We start from the raw sequence: 17,089 nt of genomic DNA, 5'->3' as shown, positions 1-17,089 counted from the left end.
CGTTATCTCCTCCAACCTTTATAGAATCGGCTTGCTGGACCAACCTTGTCCCTCCAACCACAGCAGCATCTTCTCTGGGCTATGACATTCAACCTCTAGGATACTGTCAGGAAGAAGTTCTTTTTTTTCCCAACTGAACGCCAAAGTCCTGGAAATCAGGAGCCGTTCGTCACTCAAGGTAATCGTTTCACGGTTTTTATTTCTATAGGGAGAATGAACTGGTGTCAATGTTTGCAGCACACGTTCTTAGCTTGCACAAGTCACTGTGTTTTCGTAGGGCATGTAGATAAAACGAGAGCGGTTATATAATTCAAAGATAAAAGCACTGAGCGTGAGGAATCAGACCGGAGGATCCCCTGCAGGAGTTTACACTGCTTAGATCTGCAGCCAGAGTACAGACCCAATGTGCCAGGGCAACTTGTGCCCGTCCAGCTGTTGTGGAACTACAAGGTCCAGCAGACACGGCGTACTTGTACTTGTTCTACAACAGCTGGGCAGGTTGTCTATCTCTGAGATAAAGAACTGAAAGAGCATGTTGGGACTTGTAGTTCTCCAGCAGCTGGGGTGCCACAGGCTCAGATGGTGAAACTCTACCATAGATCATATTGTAGATTTGTTGCACTCTCTTCCCAAAATGGTCTTGGGTTGTTTTTTCCCCCCATGCTTTGTATTGCAGGGTAACAGATATATATCAATTCCTGGGCACACAGTCCACAGTCTATGATTTGCAAAGAGATTTTCATTTTTAAACTAATAGCCAGGAACATTTTTGATACGAATATGTATTTTAGGTGTCGACCTTTGTTTCAAGTACAGAGAGTAAAATTGAATTGGATGAAATCTGTCCACATAGATACCAATGTGAGTCAATTCTATACCATTTGTCTAGAAAACATCAATACACACCTAACAAAAATGCCACCAGCTTGCCCAGAATGGCCGTGGTTCGCTAGATCAGGCCTAGAATGACGCAGTTTCGCAGTCGGGAATGTTGGCAGCCATGTCTATGTTTTACTTGCCAATAAAAATACTTTCCAGAAAGTTTTCAAAACACTGACAAGATCTCTAAACTTCTTCTGTTTTTTTTATTTGTTTTTTTGTTGTTAAACCAGGTACTGAATTCTTATTGGTCAGTAAAGGCCCCAAACTTCATTTTTGGTGCCAAATGCAGTACAAGTTATATAAACCAGGTAGTTATTCATATTACATTGGAATTGTTCTAGGGATACAAACATTCTAATTGGAAGTCTAAACATAAGTGCCGTGGAAATTAATTTTAACAAATTAGATACAAATGGGATTATTTACTAATAATGATCAAAATGAGAAATATGCAAATCTAAAATCAAAAGCAGCCACTTAGTAATTAGCTTTCCTCAGTCTCTGCAAGTGATACATTGAAATCAAATGTACAATTGGTCGCATTTAAGTTACTCATCGTTTGAAATCTTGGACTGTATTAGTAAATAACACCCAAATAGTTACTTCAGCAACTGTGGTAGTGCTAACCTGGTCAGAACTACTAGATAACTCCCAACTGTCCTGATTTTTGCAGGAAATTCCTGAATTATCACCTCAGAAAGGGCGGAGCTTCTGCATAAATAGGCGGAGTTTCACCTAAAAGTGGGTGTTTGGTGGATAATCTGGACGGGGTTTGGGTAGGTCATGGGGCGGGTGTTAGGAGGGATGCTACTGGAGGGATTATAAATACACTTCATTAATACAGAGGACACCACTTCTGGTTCTCTGCCACACCTGAAAGTATTTGTGCACTTTTTGACTGTGGTCACCAGCGCAACCAGCTCCTCAACTATAAAGTGTACCTTAGACATCTGCCTACTGGCACTACCATTAGATGAACCTTGGCGTTTGCCTAGGATGCCAATGGGTCAGGATGCGCCTAAAACACTGAATGAGTAATGTAACTCAACCAGTGTTTCTAGTCTAAATCTTATAATCATTAATAAAGATATTGGTTTTGAATAAAACATTTTTTTACATTAATTACATAAATCAAGATGTTTTGATTGCGTGCTGTGCATATAATACATTTTTAATGTCTCTCTACCATGCATACACATGTTCTGTGATAGTAGCACACACGTGTAGGTTTTAAAACAAAGACTATACCGTGTCAGTCATCACTATCAGTCGGGACTTACACCTGACCTGTAGCTGGGGCAAGTGATACGGCTGTTACCAGGTGTAGTAACGAGAAACCCAGGACTTGAAACGGCCGTATATATGTCGGCTCGCCATCATCACGCCTTTACTGTACATTGCTGATGTTAGTCTGCCCCTTCCCTCCCTCAAGCTGCGAGTTTCCAGCAGGTTTGAAAAGTGCAGGTGTTGCCTATAACAACCAATCAGATTCTAGCTATCATTCATTTACAACATTCTGCAAAATGACAGCTAGAATCTGATTGGTTGCTATAGGCAACATCTCCACTTTTCAAACCTGCTGGAAACTCGCAGCTTGATACAGAAAACAAACTGACCCTTTGAACGCTTCAATATTTCAAAGTTAACTAACAAAACAGAATGAACAAATATGATTGTCTGGAATTTAGTGAGTTATAAATAAAAACTAAATACGGTTATATTGATTCACTGGACTTGCTGGAGCCCCCAATGTCTGTAATGGTTCCCCGTCATTCCGCTTTATACCAGGATGAATGGATGTCTCTGTTCCTTCACCAGAATCCACTTATGTGGATGAGTAAAGTGGTTAAAGTACAGAAGTGAGCGGGGTGGGTCCGTCTCAGGCATCGGGGGGGCTGCAGCGGGTCCGGTGACCTTTCCCCATCATAAATTAACCAATTGAGTTACATTTTTAGTTTGGGTGGTGACATTAAGAAAGGAATTCTGACCCTTCAGAATGGAGAGATTTCCCTCCATACTGGCTGAAGGGTCCCGATTAGAATGCAGGGACTTATATTCCCCATCTGATCCGGATTTTCCTGGACACTCGTAATGCCAGAACACTTATTTTCCAAGAATGCAGACTCCTTAGGCATCAAAAAGATCAGAAATAATGGGAATACAATTGTTACAAATACATTATTGTATTTATCAAGGCTGTAACTAGAGCACGGCGCAATGCTGAAGGGGGGCGCAGTTTATGAATATTTTATGTTAGTTTGGTTAAAATTGAAGACTAGGTGGGACGGCTGTTGTCCTTCTCACCCCAGGCGCTAAAATTTTAAGTAACGGCTCCGAATTTAGTACCGGAAATGAAGCAAGGAGCAGTAATAGATTATCACATGACATATTTAATAGATTGTCACATGACATATTTAATAGATTGTCACATGACATAGGTAATAGATTGTCACATGACATAGGTAAGCGGGGCTTTTACTTAAACACAAGTGGACAGAATTCAGCAAGCAAAAAAACTGCTTCTTGCTTTCTGCCTGAAAAAGCTGCATAAATGAACAAACTATTAGGGCTAGATTTACTAAACTGCGGGTTTGGAGAAGTGGAGATGTTGCCTATAGCAACCAATCAGATTCTAGCTTTCATTTATTTACTACATTCTACAACATGACAGCTAGAATCTGATTGGTTGCTATAGGCAACATCTCCAGTTTTTCAAACCAGCAGTTTAGTAAATATACCCCTTGGTCATATTATTCCATATTAAACATGGGAGCTGGAAGTTCTGCAGCAGCTGTCTGTCAGTTTCATCATTTGTAGTCTGGTAGGTTTTTAAGGACGATGATAAATACAGACACTTTGCAATTTACACTAATGGCCTGCTTTCTGATGGGATTTAATGCTTCCTGCAAATGTCAAGAGGAAATTGCAGTACAGTAGTTCCTAATGTACTTGGACTGAAATAAAAACGGTAAACATACTAACAAACGCTGCAGTAGGAAAGGCTAAGGGTCTATGTGGAGAGTCAGAACTTTGCACTGAGCATTCTGATAAAGAGAGCAGAGACCACAGGGGGCGGGGGGGAGGTGGGTTGAGGGGGGGGGGGCAGTGGGAGTATGGAAGAGGTCGGGGTGCTGCAAATCGCGTCATTTTGGTCCCACCCCCTGCAAAAAAAATCAGCATCTTGTCACGAAGGCAAAGCCAAAATTATTCTATTCACCGCGGATTGCGTCATTTAGGCTCCTACGGGCAGGTTGTGGGAGACTTGCCTCTCCTCCCAGGAGACCTACCCGGAATTTGAGCATCTCCCGGACATTCCGGAAGGCCCCGCGGGGGACGGTAGCCCCACCCCCCGCCATTCAATGCCGTAAATTACTGCATTTTACTGTGTCCGGGAGGTTTGCCTACTCTTCCGGGAGTCCGGAAAGACTCCCCGAAATTCAGGAGCCTCCCGGAAATTCCGGGAGAGTAGGCAAGTATGCTTATATATGCCTGTTTGGAGATGTATCTTTTGCGCCTGCTAGATCAAATACAAGCTAATGATGATGATTTGGCAGATGCATTAGGTGCTAAAGCAGATAGGCAACTAGATCTGCCCATACATGGGAAGCGTTGGATGCCAAACCGCCAATGAACAGGACTGACAAAGAACAAGCTAGTGAAACGAATCCAATATTTGTCTGTTGTTGCATTTAAATTGTATCTATAAACGTTACCTTTTCTCATGATAATGCAACAGCACCTCACGAATACTGGCGAGTGAACACCTCTGTGATGTCCATAGGCCGTAGTGACGCTGCATCTTCATAATTATGGGTTCAGCCCAGAAATTAGCTCCCTCCGGTGTAGGTAGGTGACAGGTGTCCCTTAGCAAGATATTATCAGAATGAAATGAATGTAGAAGTTGGAGCTCCTGATGAGCCAATATTTCAATTCTCCTGCAGGATATGGATGTATGTGACCTTTGTAGTCCGAGGGGAAAATCTTTAGTGTGATTGAGGCTGTTAAATGATTGCATTGCAGAAATGTGAGTCACTGCTTGATTTGCATTGATTCTATGATTGCATTTACACTATGCTTCCCTTGGGTATATATATATATATATATATATATATATATATATATATATATATATATTTAGTGGAACTGGAAGCTGCGTGTGATTTGGCTAGTCGGGTCGCTAAAGTGTGTACTCAAAAATCCACGCTCTTCTTTCACTATAAACCCTCATCTGTAAAACTATCCCCTTTGCTTTCTCTCCCTTGACCACAATATTCAAAGAAATAATTATTCACTGGTGTGAATGGAGGAGAAAAAAAAAAGTCAGTTTAATCCTTTGTCATTTACTTGTAATTTTGAGAACGTGCGTTCAGGGAGCGAGATGACTGAGGGGTGAAATTGGTGGCAGAGTGCTGGATGGCGCGCTGGGCAGCTTTCATTATCTGTGTACATTGAAGGAGATGTCGGTTCAGTTAACATAAGAAACTTAAGCAGCACCAGCTGTGTCTATGGCCTTGTGCTATTAATATATTGTATATGCAGGATTAAGTCATACACACAGATATCTGGATGTCACAGGAGATATAAAATCTGAAACTACAATTGCTCCCTCTAAAGGTCATTCCTGAAACTGCACAACATGCTCCTCCCACAACACCTATACAAGCTTCCATTATTTCAGTTTTGGGATCTGGGAGGCTGTTCCATCATGGTGGGGGCATGGCCAGGCCCATCCTGACCAGCATCCCATGACCAGCATCCCATGACCAGCATCCCATGGCCAGCTTCCCATAGCCAGCATCCCATGGCCAGCTTCCCATAGCCAGCATCCCATGGCCAGCTTCCCATGGCCAGCATCCCAGGGCCAGCATCCTAGGGCCAGCTTTCCATGGCCTGCTTCCCATGGCCAGCATCCCATGACCAGCTTCCCATGGCCAGCATCCCATGACCAGCATCCCATGGCCAGCATCCCATGACCAGCTTCCCATGACCAGCATCCCATGGCCAGCATCCCATGGCCAGCTTCCCATGACCAGCATCCCATGACCAGCATCCCATGACCAGCATCCCATGGCCAGCATCCCATGACCAGCATCCCAGGGCCAGCTTCCCATGACCAGCATCCCATGGCCAGCTTCCCATGGCCAGCTTCCCATGGCCAGCATCCCAGGGCCAGCATCCCAGGGCCAGCTTCCCATGGCCAGCTTTCCATGGCCAGCATCCCGTGACCAGCATCCCATGACCAGCTTCCCATGACCAGCATCCCATGGCCAGCATCCTAGGGCCAGCTTCCCATGGCCAGCATCCCAGGGCCAGCTTCCCATGGCCAGCATCCCATGGCCAGCTTCCCATGGCCAGCATCCCAGGGCCAGCATCCTAGGGCCAGCTTTCCATGGCCAGCTTCCCGTGACCAGCATCCCATGACCAGCTTCCCATGGCCAGCATCCCATGGCCAGCATTCCATGGCCACCATCCCAGGGTCAGCATCACATGGCCAGCATCCCTTGGCCAGCATCCTTGGCCAGCATCCCATGGCCAGCTTCCCATGGTCAGCATCCCTTGGCCAGCATACCATGGCCAGATCCCCTTGGCCAGCATCCTATGGCCAGCTTCCCATGGCCAGCTTCTGCCAGGTTATCACGATAGGAGTTTTAACGTTGATGTACTGGGCGAAACGAACGAGAGCTATTGCCAGTGAAAGCTCCAGTTTTCGCGAGTAATAGGCCTTTTCACCCTTCAATAAACCTGTCCCATTGTTTTCTCCATATGTTGTTCAATGTGGTCGTGACGGTGTAGGAGTCTACAGGAATTTTTCTTCCAAAGTTCAAGGAGCTTCTCCACCACGGGTTCTGCCCAATCACTGTATAGGGCAGTAATGGTCCTACAAGAAATTAGTTGAAGGTTGTAGAGCAATCCAAGATGAGAGGAATGTGTCACATGATTGTACCTGTTACCCAACCGTGTGTCACCTTTCCATGCGACAGAATCCACCCTTCCCAATTTCCCTCGGACAGATGCAGGCACATAGAAAGATTGGGCCATATTTGAGGGATGTGGAGAACCTATTTTGTTCCTTGGCCCTAACCACCAGCGTGCGCATCGTATATATTCCAAACAGAGACCTCTTGGAAAATAAATGAATGATAGACACTCAGAGGAATGAACTGGTGAATGAAAGTTGTGCTGCATTTAGGGCAGAACAGACAACACACTATTATTGTCATCTACATCATGGTTCTAACACAGCACTAAAATGTTATTATGTCAGCTCACATCAGGCACAGTACATACCCTCTGCAATGCTGCCAGTGCACATGAAAAGAAAGACAAGCGGAGTCAGTGAGCCCGGCGTTAATATGTCAGTGATTGGTGATTCGGCAATTGCACTGGTTGTATAACCCCCTGCCCCCTCCCTACAGTCTCTTCTCTGGATACAGATGGATGGTAAGTTACTGCCATTGGTCTCTATGGCTATTAGCAAAATAAAAATAGATTTATACATCACCTAAAAAGGGATTTAGTGTATGTAAGTGATACAGGTATGTGCAGGAATCATATGACAGATTATAAGAAGTAACTTGTTAATTAAATAATATTGTTTAGGATTTTGTGTCCAAAAAAAGACAATTTCTAAAGCCAGCCATTCGCTCCAATAAAGTTCCCTTCCACTTGGGTGGGATTTGAACACAGTTCACATCTGGCATCTTCCGTACGGCAATCTTAAAATCGATCTATTTTGGAACTTCTTTTTGCTAAGTAGATCCCAAAGTCCAGATCTGAATAACTATAAAAGACAAATCAAACTTATACCAAGATGGACCTCTCAAATATAAATATTCGCTGCTTAAGGAGTTAAGGGGAACTTAAACTGGAAGGATGGGGTCATGGTAAGTCCAAAGCCAAATGCTGGTTTTTTTTTGTAAGGATAGTGCCCCTTTATATGATGCATCAGGGCAAAGAGTGTACCCAATATATGTGTTACACCTTTTATTGCCCTGTACACCAGTATAGTGGTGTGGATATCACCATGGGTTATTCACTACGGACCTGATTCATTAAGGATGTTAACTAAGGAAACTTCTTAGTTCAGTCTCCTGGACAAAACCATATTACAATGCAAGGGGTGCAAATTAGTATTCTGTTTTGCACATAAGTTAAATACTGACTGTTTTTTCATGTAGCACACAAATATCAACTTTACATTTCAGTGTACAAATAAGCTATCAAGTATTTGTGTTCTACGTTAAAAAAACAGTCAGTATTTAACTTATGTGCAAAACAGAATAGTAATTTGCACCCCTTGCATTGTAACATGGTTTTGTCCAGGAGACTGAAATAAGAAGTTTCTTAAGTTAAGATCCTTAATGAATCAGGCCCTAGATTTCACAGCTGATTTCATGCTGGGACTCTTCAACCTTGCTTGTTAATGATACCTGTTGCTGTTTGACATCTCAGCTCTCCTGCTGAGGCATGCCATATGGTCATTGGCAGAAGTTTGCAGAAGGCTGCCACTAATTCATTGACTATATATGGTTGCAAATTTTACTTTGATGATGCCATGGTACGGTGAAACTGTGTAAGACATATTACAGAATATCAGCACTGGTCATTGAACTCTGGAGCTCCATTCTCATGAATACTCCAATCAGCCCACACAATAGCAGAGTTTTAAAAGCCCTATTATAATATTTAGATGTTCATTATGAGCTTAAAAAAACCCGAAGCTTTTCTTGGATCATGGGGTATAATAATAATATGCTAATTTGGTAATTTTGTACAATCCTTTGTGTTTTTATTGCATGTCTATTTTTGTTGGGTTTTAATTACGGATTTGGGGATTATTTTGATGAGCTACAAAGGAGCACCCCAATTTGGGGCACTTTGCATTTCACTGTCCATAGAGATTCAACGCAGACCGAACAAAGGCTCTTCAAGCCCATATCGCTTTACCAGCCATATGAAATGTATATTATCTTACATAATAAGAAGGGTTTGTGATACAGACTATTCATCATTTTTATGTTCTTTGGCAGGAAGCCTGAAGCCATAAAACGCTGCCACCTTAGCGGGGAGGGGTACATTTGTACATTAATCAGATGTGAGCATTAAAGGGAATCTATAAGAGGAGTCTATTTACATTTATATTCCATTCTCCAGTCAAAGAAAAATATCAGGGCAGGCTTAGACAACGTCTGCTTTCAGCTGTTGTGGTACTAATAGTCCCAGAATGCATGGAAGTCTCTTGCGACTATTCTGAAGCTAGAAATTCCACGAAAGCTGGAGAACCACAAGTTATCCGCATGTGGCACTATGTATCTATATAACGTCACGTCTTAATATTAGAATGTTTTGCACTAATGGTATCGGGCCTGATTCATTAAGGAAAGTTAAGAAAAATATTTAGTACGTTTTCTTACTCAAGTTTTCCGGACAAAACCATGTTGCAATGCAAGGGGTGCAAATTAGTTTCATATTTTGCACATAAGTTAAATACTGTCTGCTTTTTTCATGTAGCACACAACATAGGCAAACCGAGGGTGGGTTTCCTAGTGCCTGGAAACTCCCCTCTAAGCCTGGGGCACTGTATAATTGAGGTGACTGCACCCTGCTCCCGCTTCTCACAGCTCTGCTTGAAAATGGAGAGCTGCGTGCACCTAACAGTAGTGCCCGTGTATATTATGGGGATAGGAAGAGTTGGAGAGCAGCCAAGCACTGTCTAAAATTATAGCCACGCCCCCATGCATATTGGTCACACTCACTGGCGGCGTGGTGTGGAAACCCCCCTCTACAAATCCTGCGTTTGCCCCTGCACAAATACTTGATAGCTTATTTGTACACTGAAATTTAAAGATGATCTAGGACATGCACTATCCCAACTATAAATCTGCCATCACATTTTAAATTTACCGCCCCCTCCAATACAACATGGTTTTGCCTTACTTACTTACTTTTACTTAACTTTCCTTAATGAATCAAGCCCATTATCACTACCCACTTCATCTCCTAAGTGTCTCCAGCTTTGAAGAATGAGTATATAGGGCACTTTGGACCTGATGCAGATTCAGTTGCAAATTGGAGAGTAATTTACAGTAAAAAAAAAAAAACTACATGTAAAAATGGTGCATTTACACCCATATGCTGAGCTGTATGTGTCTTAAGATCTGTACAGGATGGCACCAGTAGTGGTTTATACTAGAGATGTGCACCGGCCACTTTTCGGGTTTTGGGTTCTGATTAGCTTGAGGTTTTGGGTTCTGATTGGTTTTGCCCAAACACCCCACTAAAGGTTTTGGTTCTGATTTTGGGACAAAGCACAGGACACAGCACCACTGGACTCAGCAGGACAGAGCACTGGACACAGCACCACTGGACTCAGCAGGACAGAGCACAGGACACAGCACCACTGGACTCAGCAGGACAGAGCACAGGACACAGCACCACTGGACTCAGCAGGACAGAGCACAGGACAAAGCACCACTGGACTCAGCAGGACAGAGCACAGGACAAAACACCACTGGACTCAGCAGGACAGAGTGACAGGACACAGCAGCACTAAAAAAACCAACCTCCCTGATCTGAGCCCGACTGAAGATGGCGATGGCAAGCGTGGAATTTATAGAATCCAAGTCTTGCGAGATCCGACGGCAGGATTTGGAGCTCAGCCTCGCTTTCAGTGTTTCTCCCTGCCGGAAATACCCGAACAGTGCTCGGATCGCCGTCGGATCCGCACTGTTCGGGTGGGTTTGGATTGCGACAATCCGAGCCCGCTCATCTCTAGTTTATACCAGGCATACGTTACAGACACTTATGTATCACCTCCATCCATGTTTTTATCCATTTGTTTTATGTTCAACATTCGCTATAAGATATCAATAACAAAAAACCTCTCTAGTACAGCAGAAACAGCTCAATAACTTATGTTCCCAAAAAAAGGTATTTTGATTAAACCCGCACACAAGACCAAGCAGCCAATCACAAGTGGTTCACTAGTTCCGGAGAACGTCCTCATCACACCTGTTTATTGCACCTACCCCTGACCATCTGCAAATAACACGGATAGAGGTGTGTGTCTTTTTCCCGTCTGTGTCTGCGTGCGTTCCCAATTGCACAAACACTCCAATACTCTACTCTGCCCCTTCAGGCGCAGGCTGGCATAAGTGGCAGACTCACACTAACAGGGACCTGGGCCCGCTTTCTGGGCAGAGGGATTTCACGCAAGATATGTTATGTATACGGTCGTAGTGCACACTCTCCATCAGCTCGTCGTACGCACTCTCCATCAGCTCGTAGTACGCACTCTCCATCAGCTCGTAGTACGCACTCTCCATCAGCTCGTAGCACGCACTCTCCATCAGCTCGTCGTACGCACTCTCCATCAGCTCGTCGTACGCACTCTCCATCAGCTCGTAGTACGCACTCTCCATCAGCTCATAGTACGCACTCTCCATCAGCTCATAGTACGCACTCTCCATCAGCTCGTAGTACGCACTCTCCATCAGCTCGTAGTACGCACTCTCCATCAGCTCATAGTACGCACTCTCCATCAGCTCATAGTACGCACTCTCCATCAGCTCATAGTACGCACTCTCCATCAGCTCGTAGTACGCACTCTCCATCAGCTCGCAGTACGCACTCTCCATCAGCTCGTCGTACGCACTCTCCATCAGCTCGTAGTACGCACTCTCCATCAGCTCGTAGTACGCACTCTCCATCAGCTCGTAGTACGCACTCTCCATCAGCTCGTAGTACGCACTCTCCATCAGCTCGTAGTACGCACTCTCCATCAGCTCGTAGTACGCACTCTCCATCAGCTCGTAGTATGCACTCTCCATCAGCTCGTAGTACGCACTCTCCATCAGCTCGTAGTACGCACTCTCCATCAGCTCGTAGTACGCACTCTCCATCAGCTCGTAGTACGCACTCTCCATCAGCTCGTAGTACGCACTCTCCATCAGCTCGTAGCACGCACTCTCCATCAGCTCGTAGTACGCACTCTCCATCAGCTCGTAGTACGCACTCTCCATCAGCTCGTAGTACGCACTCTCCATCAGCTCGTAGTACGCACTCTCCATCAGCTCGTAGCACGCACTCTCCATCAGCTCGTCGTACGCACTCTCCATCAGCTCGTAGTACGCACTCTCCATCAGCTCGTAGTACGCACTCTCCATCAGCTCGTAGTATGCACTCTCCATCAGCTCGTAGTACGCACTCTCCATCAGCTCGTAGTACGCACTCTCCATCAGCTCGTAGTACGCACTCTCCATCAGCTCGTAGCACGCACTCTCCATCAGCTCGTAGTACGCACTCTCCATCAGCTCGTAGTACGCACTCTCCATCAGCTCGTAGTACGCACTCTCCATCAGCTCGTAGTACGCACTCTCCATCAGCTCGTAGTACGCACTCTCCATCAGCTCTGCTGAATCTAGACAAATGCATGCAACAATTTGCACATTTGCTCCTGTCTTTTCATTGGCTCTTTAAATCCAATAAATAATGCAGTGACAATATAAGTCATGTATAGTTTATAATACACTTGGTTAAATAATGATGTTGGTTTGTGTCAGACATGAAAGGAACCTGTTTAGTTGGCTCAGGTAGCAAGTTGAGAATGTAGGTGGATTTCAGAAACTGTTTGCAAAACACTCCCGAGCAGTTTATGGTCTTTACTTAACCATATACATGTAAATAGATATAGATTTTATTCAAAGAGGAACAGCATGAGCTAGGACAGGCAAACAGCTCGATATTTGCCAGATACATATCTGTATCTCGTTTCACATTGATTACCAAGGAGGTGTTTTGTGTAGTAGCCGAGGATACGATGTTGTCATGCACTAAAACTGGTACAGGTGCACATCCCAAACCTGTGAGGCCTTAGAGGGTTTCCTAATTAACAGCTCATTAACTCATCAACTCTGTTCACCAGAGAGCCGAGCTAATTATATGTGCGTTGCAGCGAAAGTCTGACTGCCAGAGACCCACAGGGAAGACGATTCTGCTTCTTGCAGTAACTGTTGCCCAATCCAGGTCTAGGGTGTGATTCATTAAGGATCTTAACGTAAGAAACTTCTTATTTCAGTCTCCTGGACAAAACCATGTTACAATGCAAGGGGCGCAAATGAGTTTTCTGTTTTGCACATAAGTTAAATACTGACTGTTTTTTCATGTAGCACACAAATACTTGATAGCTTATTTGTACACTGAAATTTAAAGTTGATATTTGTGTGCTACATGAAAAAACAGTCAGTAGTTATCTTATGTGCAAAACAGAAAACTCATTTGCACCCCTTGCATTGTAACATGGTCTTGTCCAGGAGACTGAAATAAGAAACTTATTCATTTAAGATCCTTAATGAATCAGGCCCCTAGTCTTTAGCTGTTCAAATTCCTATAACCTCAACTCCATCGTCTTCTTGTGAGTGTATGGATTAAACACAATTCAGAGGTAAGAGTGTTGCTTCCCCAATATTCTGCCATGAATTCACTGAACACTGTCAGGAAAACCCCCAGTTTTCTGTGAGTTAAATCATTTGGAAATTATAATCATTATTCAGCATTTATAAAGTGCCAACATTTAATTGCATAAATAATTCACAGACATCAAGGTGCAAACCAGAATAAAGTCTATAGTAGAGGATACTGCTTGCGAGGGCGTACAATCTAAAGGGAGAAAAGGAACAAGATGGGCAAATTGTGTAGGACTGAGTGGAAATTCATGGGGGAGGGGCATCGACAACCTCCTGGTGTCGAGAGGGGAGGGTGGCATGGGATCGTTAGATCCATCATAAGAATGTTAAGTGGCAGATTAAGCATTAGATTTTTGTTTTTAAAACTACATCCCCAAAAACATGTTTTGTGTGGAGTTTTCCTCTATTTTGCAGAGAGATGCTACATTGTTGCAACAATGTAAGAAAGTAACAGTAGCCCATGCTGTCTTTCTAAGCTCCATTGTCATCAATGGAGATTGGAAACAGGATGCATATGCTTAGACTAGTGTCTTTTCAAACCCAACTGATACATGCCAGATGAAATCTCCAGCGCACAAGTAGATAGGCTATAAACAACTTTAATTCGTACTTATTTTAATACCAGAAGACAGCATAAAAGGTAATAAGAATTTTCAAATCTTATTATCAATTGACGAAATTAGTTAAAAAATAATAATTGACTGGTGTTCCCTTTTACGATGACTTAATCACGCTGGAATGTACTCCTGCCACACGGACCTAGAAAAGCAAAGCGTTTTGCTTTATTAATACAGATATAAGTATAGATGAACACAGCTGTCTTATAGCGGAGGACAGAGGTGCACAGAAAACAAGCTGTCAGGCTGATACAGCTGCGGGTTCAGCCTCTGTTTGCTTGAAGTGATTTTGCAAGTCCTGGACAGTGTTCTGACAGTTCTTTCCTGTCGCATTTCCAGCTGGCTGAACATTTTATTAAGTGGATTTTCTGTTCTTTTACATTACCATAATACCTCAGCACAGTCTCCACGCTTGGATGTAGGTAAAAAGAATATATCAGTGCAGAGTAACAGTGGACAAGTGTTTCCTACTTACTTTAAACTTGGTGAACACATAAAATGCTAGAATCCTGGTTCCCGATTATTTCAACTCCCTATATGACCATTACAAAGTCTCTGCTATTCACAAGTGAGACTCTCGCAAGGGTTGTGCTCTTCTTACTTTTCTCCATCTCCCTTCCTTCTCTCCCTCCCCTCTATCCATCTCCATCTCCCTTCCCTCTCTTTCCCCTCCCCATCTGCCTTCCCTCCCCTCTATCCATCTCCATCTCCCTTCCCTCTCTTTCCCCTTCCCCCTCTGCCTTTCCTCTCCTCTATCCATCTCCATCTCCCTTCCCTCTCTTTCCCCTCCCCCTCTCCCTTCCCTCTCCTCTATGTACTGCTCCAATCCCTCTCTCCCTCTTCCTCCCCTCTATCTATCTCCATCTCCCTTCCCTCTCACCATCTCTCCCATTCTCTTCCCTTTGCCTCTCCTCTCCCTCACCTCTCCTTTACCTACCACTCCAATCCCTCTCTCCCTCCCTTCCCTCTCTTCCTCTTCTTTCCCTCTTTCCCTTTTGATCTCCCTCTCCCTCCCCTCTCTACCTCCCTTTTCACCCTCTCCATCTTCCTTCCTTCTCTCTCTCACCCTCCCTTCTCCTCCTTTCTCTCCCCTCCCCCTCTCCCTTCCCTCTACTCTCTCTACCGCTCCAATCCCTCTCTCCCTCTCCTCTCTCCCTCCCTTTTCACCATCTCCGTATTCCTCCCTTTTCTCTCTCACCCTCCCCTCTCATCATTTCCCTTCCCTATCACCCTACTCTCCCCTCTCTTCCTCCCCTGACCTGTCCATCTCCCTCCGCTGTCTAACTCTCCTCTCCATCCCTTCTCCCTCTTTCTCTCTCCTTCATCTCCCTCCCCTCTCTCCTCCATCTTCTTCCCCTCTCTCCCTCTCCATCTCCCTACTCTGTCTCCTCCATCTCCCTCCCCTATCTCACTCTCTTCTCCCTCAGCTCTCTCCCTTCCCTCACCTTCTCCCTCTCTCCTCCATCTCCCTCCCATCTCTCTCCCCTCTCTCTTCCATATCCCATCCCAGTCTCACTCTCCTCTCCCTCCGCTCTCTCCCTCCCTTGTCTGACTCTCCTCTCCCACCACTCTCTCCCTCTCTCCTCCATCTCCCTCCGCTCTCTCCCTCCCGTCTCCCTCTCTCCTCCATCTCCTTTCCCTCTCTCACTCTCCATCTTCCTCCCCTCTCTCCTCCATTTCCCTCCCCTCTTTCTCTCTCCCCTGTCACCTCCATCTCCCTCCCCTTATCATCTCCCTCCCCTCACCTCTCCATCTCCCTCCCCCACCCTTTCCATCTTAGTTCCTTTACCCTATCCCTCCCTTCTCTCCTCCATCTCCTTCCCCTCTCTCCTTCTCCATCTCCCTCCCCTCACCTCTCCATCTCCCTCTCCATCTCCATCTCAGTCCCTCACCCTCTTCATCTCCCTCTCCACCTCCCTCTGTCCTCCATCTCCCTCCTCTCTGTCCTCCATCTCCCTCCACTCTGTCCTCCATCTTCCTCCCCTCTGTCCTCCATCTCCCTCCCTCTCTCCTCCATCTCCCTCACCCTCTCCATCTCAGTCCCTCACCCTCTTCATCTCCCTCTCCTCTGTCCTCCATCTCCCTCCCCTCAGTCCTCCATCTCCCTTCACACTGTCCTCTATCTCCCTCCCCTCTGTCCTCCATCTCCATCTCAGTCCCTCACCCTCTCCACCTCCCTCTGTCCTCCATCTCCCTCCACTCTGTCCTCCATCTTCCTCCACTCTGTCCTCCATCTCCCTCCCCTCTGTCCTCCATCTCCCTCCCTCTCTCCTCCATCTCCCTCCCATCTCTCCTTCTCCATCATTTCCCTCCCCTCTCTCCTCCATCTCCCTCACCCTCTCCATCTCAGTCCCTCACCCTCTTCATCTCCCTCTCCCTCCCCTCTGTCCTCCATCTCCCTCCCCTCAGTCTTCCATCTCCCTTCACACTGTCCTCTATCTCCCTCCCCTCTGTCCTCCATCTCCATCTCAGTCCCTCACCCTCTCCACCTCCCTCTCTCCTCCATCTCCCTCCCTCCACTCTGTCCTCCATCTCCCTCCCTCTCTCCTCCATCTCTCGCCCCTCTCTCCTCCATCTCTCGCCCCTCTCTCTTTCTCTCACACTCCTGTCTCTATCGCTCTCTCCAATATTTCTGGGAATTCAGCCCACTGACATCACTTAATTACTTCTAGTCATGAGACACTGCTGCATCTGCTCTCAAAATGGCTGCTTCCATTGCAAATAAAACTAAAATCACACTTTAAAAGCACAAGATAAGGATTTGTCCAGCTATCTCTAAAAGAAAGAAAGAAACTGCTATAGACATGTTTTCAGTCCTCTCCCCAAAGCAAAGAGACAGACGCCATCTTCTCATTTACACCAATGGGATGCTGTTAAATCTGTCTCCTCCTTTTTATTTGCATACAGATGTCACTGTCATCAGACACTTAATGTAAACAGGAAGAGAAAACAGATATAAGTCCTGACTACCTATAAAGTAATTATTTCTGGAACACAAATTATAACCATAGCTGTTATTAATTATTTAGGAAGGCACATTTTAAGGGAAAAATACTCTATGATAAGCGCCATTTATTTCCCTGCAGGATATGTTTATTGCATGCAGGGACATTTAGGTGTATTTCC

The 17,089-nt window shown here is 45.1% G+C and overlaps 2 protein-coding genes across 3 annotated transcripts in view; one reads left to right on the top strand and one right to left on the bottom strand.

The window, feature by feature from the left end:
• The window catches only part of LOC142099729 (uncharacterized), a 79,265-nt gene that overhangs the window by 45,926 nt on the left and 16,250 nt on the right, over positions 1-17,089 (bottom strand). Inside the window, exon 1 of one of the 2 annotated variants that reach the window (XM_075183542.1) lies at positions 45-142. The exons of the other annotated variant lie outside the window; for it this stretch is intronic. The gene's annotated coding sequence lies outside the window, so the exon portion shown is untranslated. Of the gene's footprint in view, positions 1-44; positions 143-17,089 lie in introns of those variants that run through there. 2 annotated transcript variants of the gene reach the window in all.
• Positions 62-17,089, top strand: part of KLHDC8B (kelch domain containing 8B) — a 104,247-nt gene continuing 87,219 nt past the window's right edge. The window contains exon 1 of the mRNA XM_075183538.1: positions 62-178. The gene's annotated coding sequence lies outside the window, so the exon portion shown is untranslated. The remainder of the gene's footprint in view (positions 179-17,089) is intronic.

The sequence above is a fragment of the Mixophyes fleayi genome, chromosome 8, assembly GCF_038048845.1.
Source record: "Mixophyes fleayi isolate aMixFle1 chromosome 8, aMixFle1.hap1, whole genome shotgun sequence".
NCBI classification, from domain to species: Eukaryota; Metazoa; Chordata; class Amphibia; order Anura; family Limnodynastidae; genus Mixophyes; species Mixophyes fleayi.
This window is presented reverse-complemented; position numbering and strand designations above follow the sequence as displayed.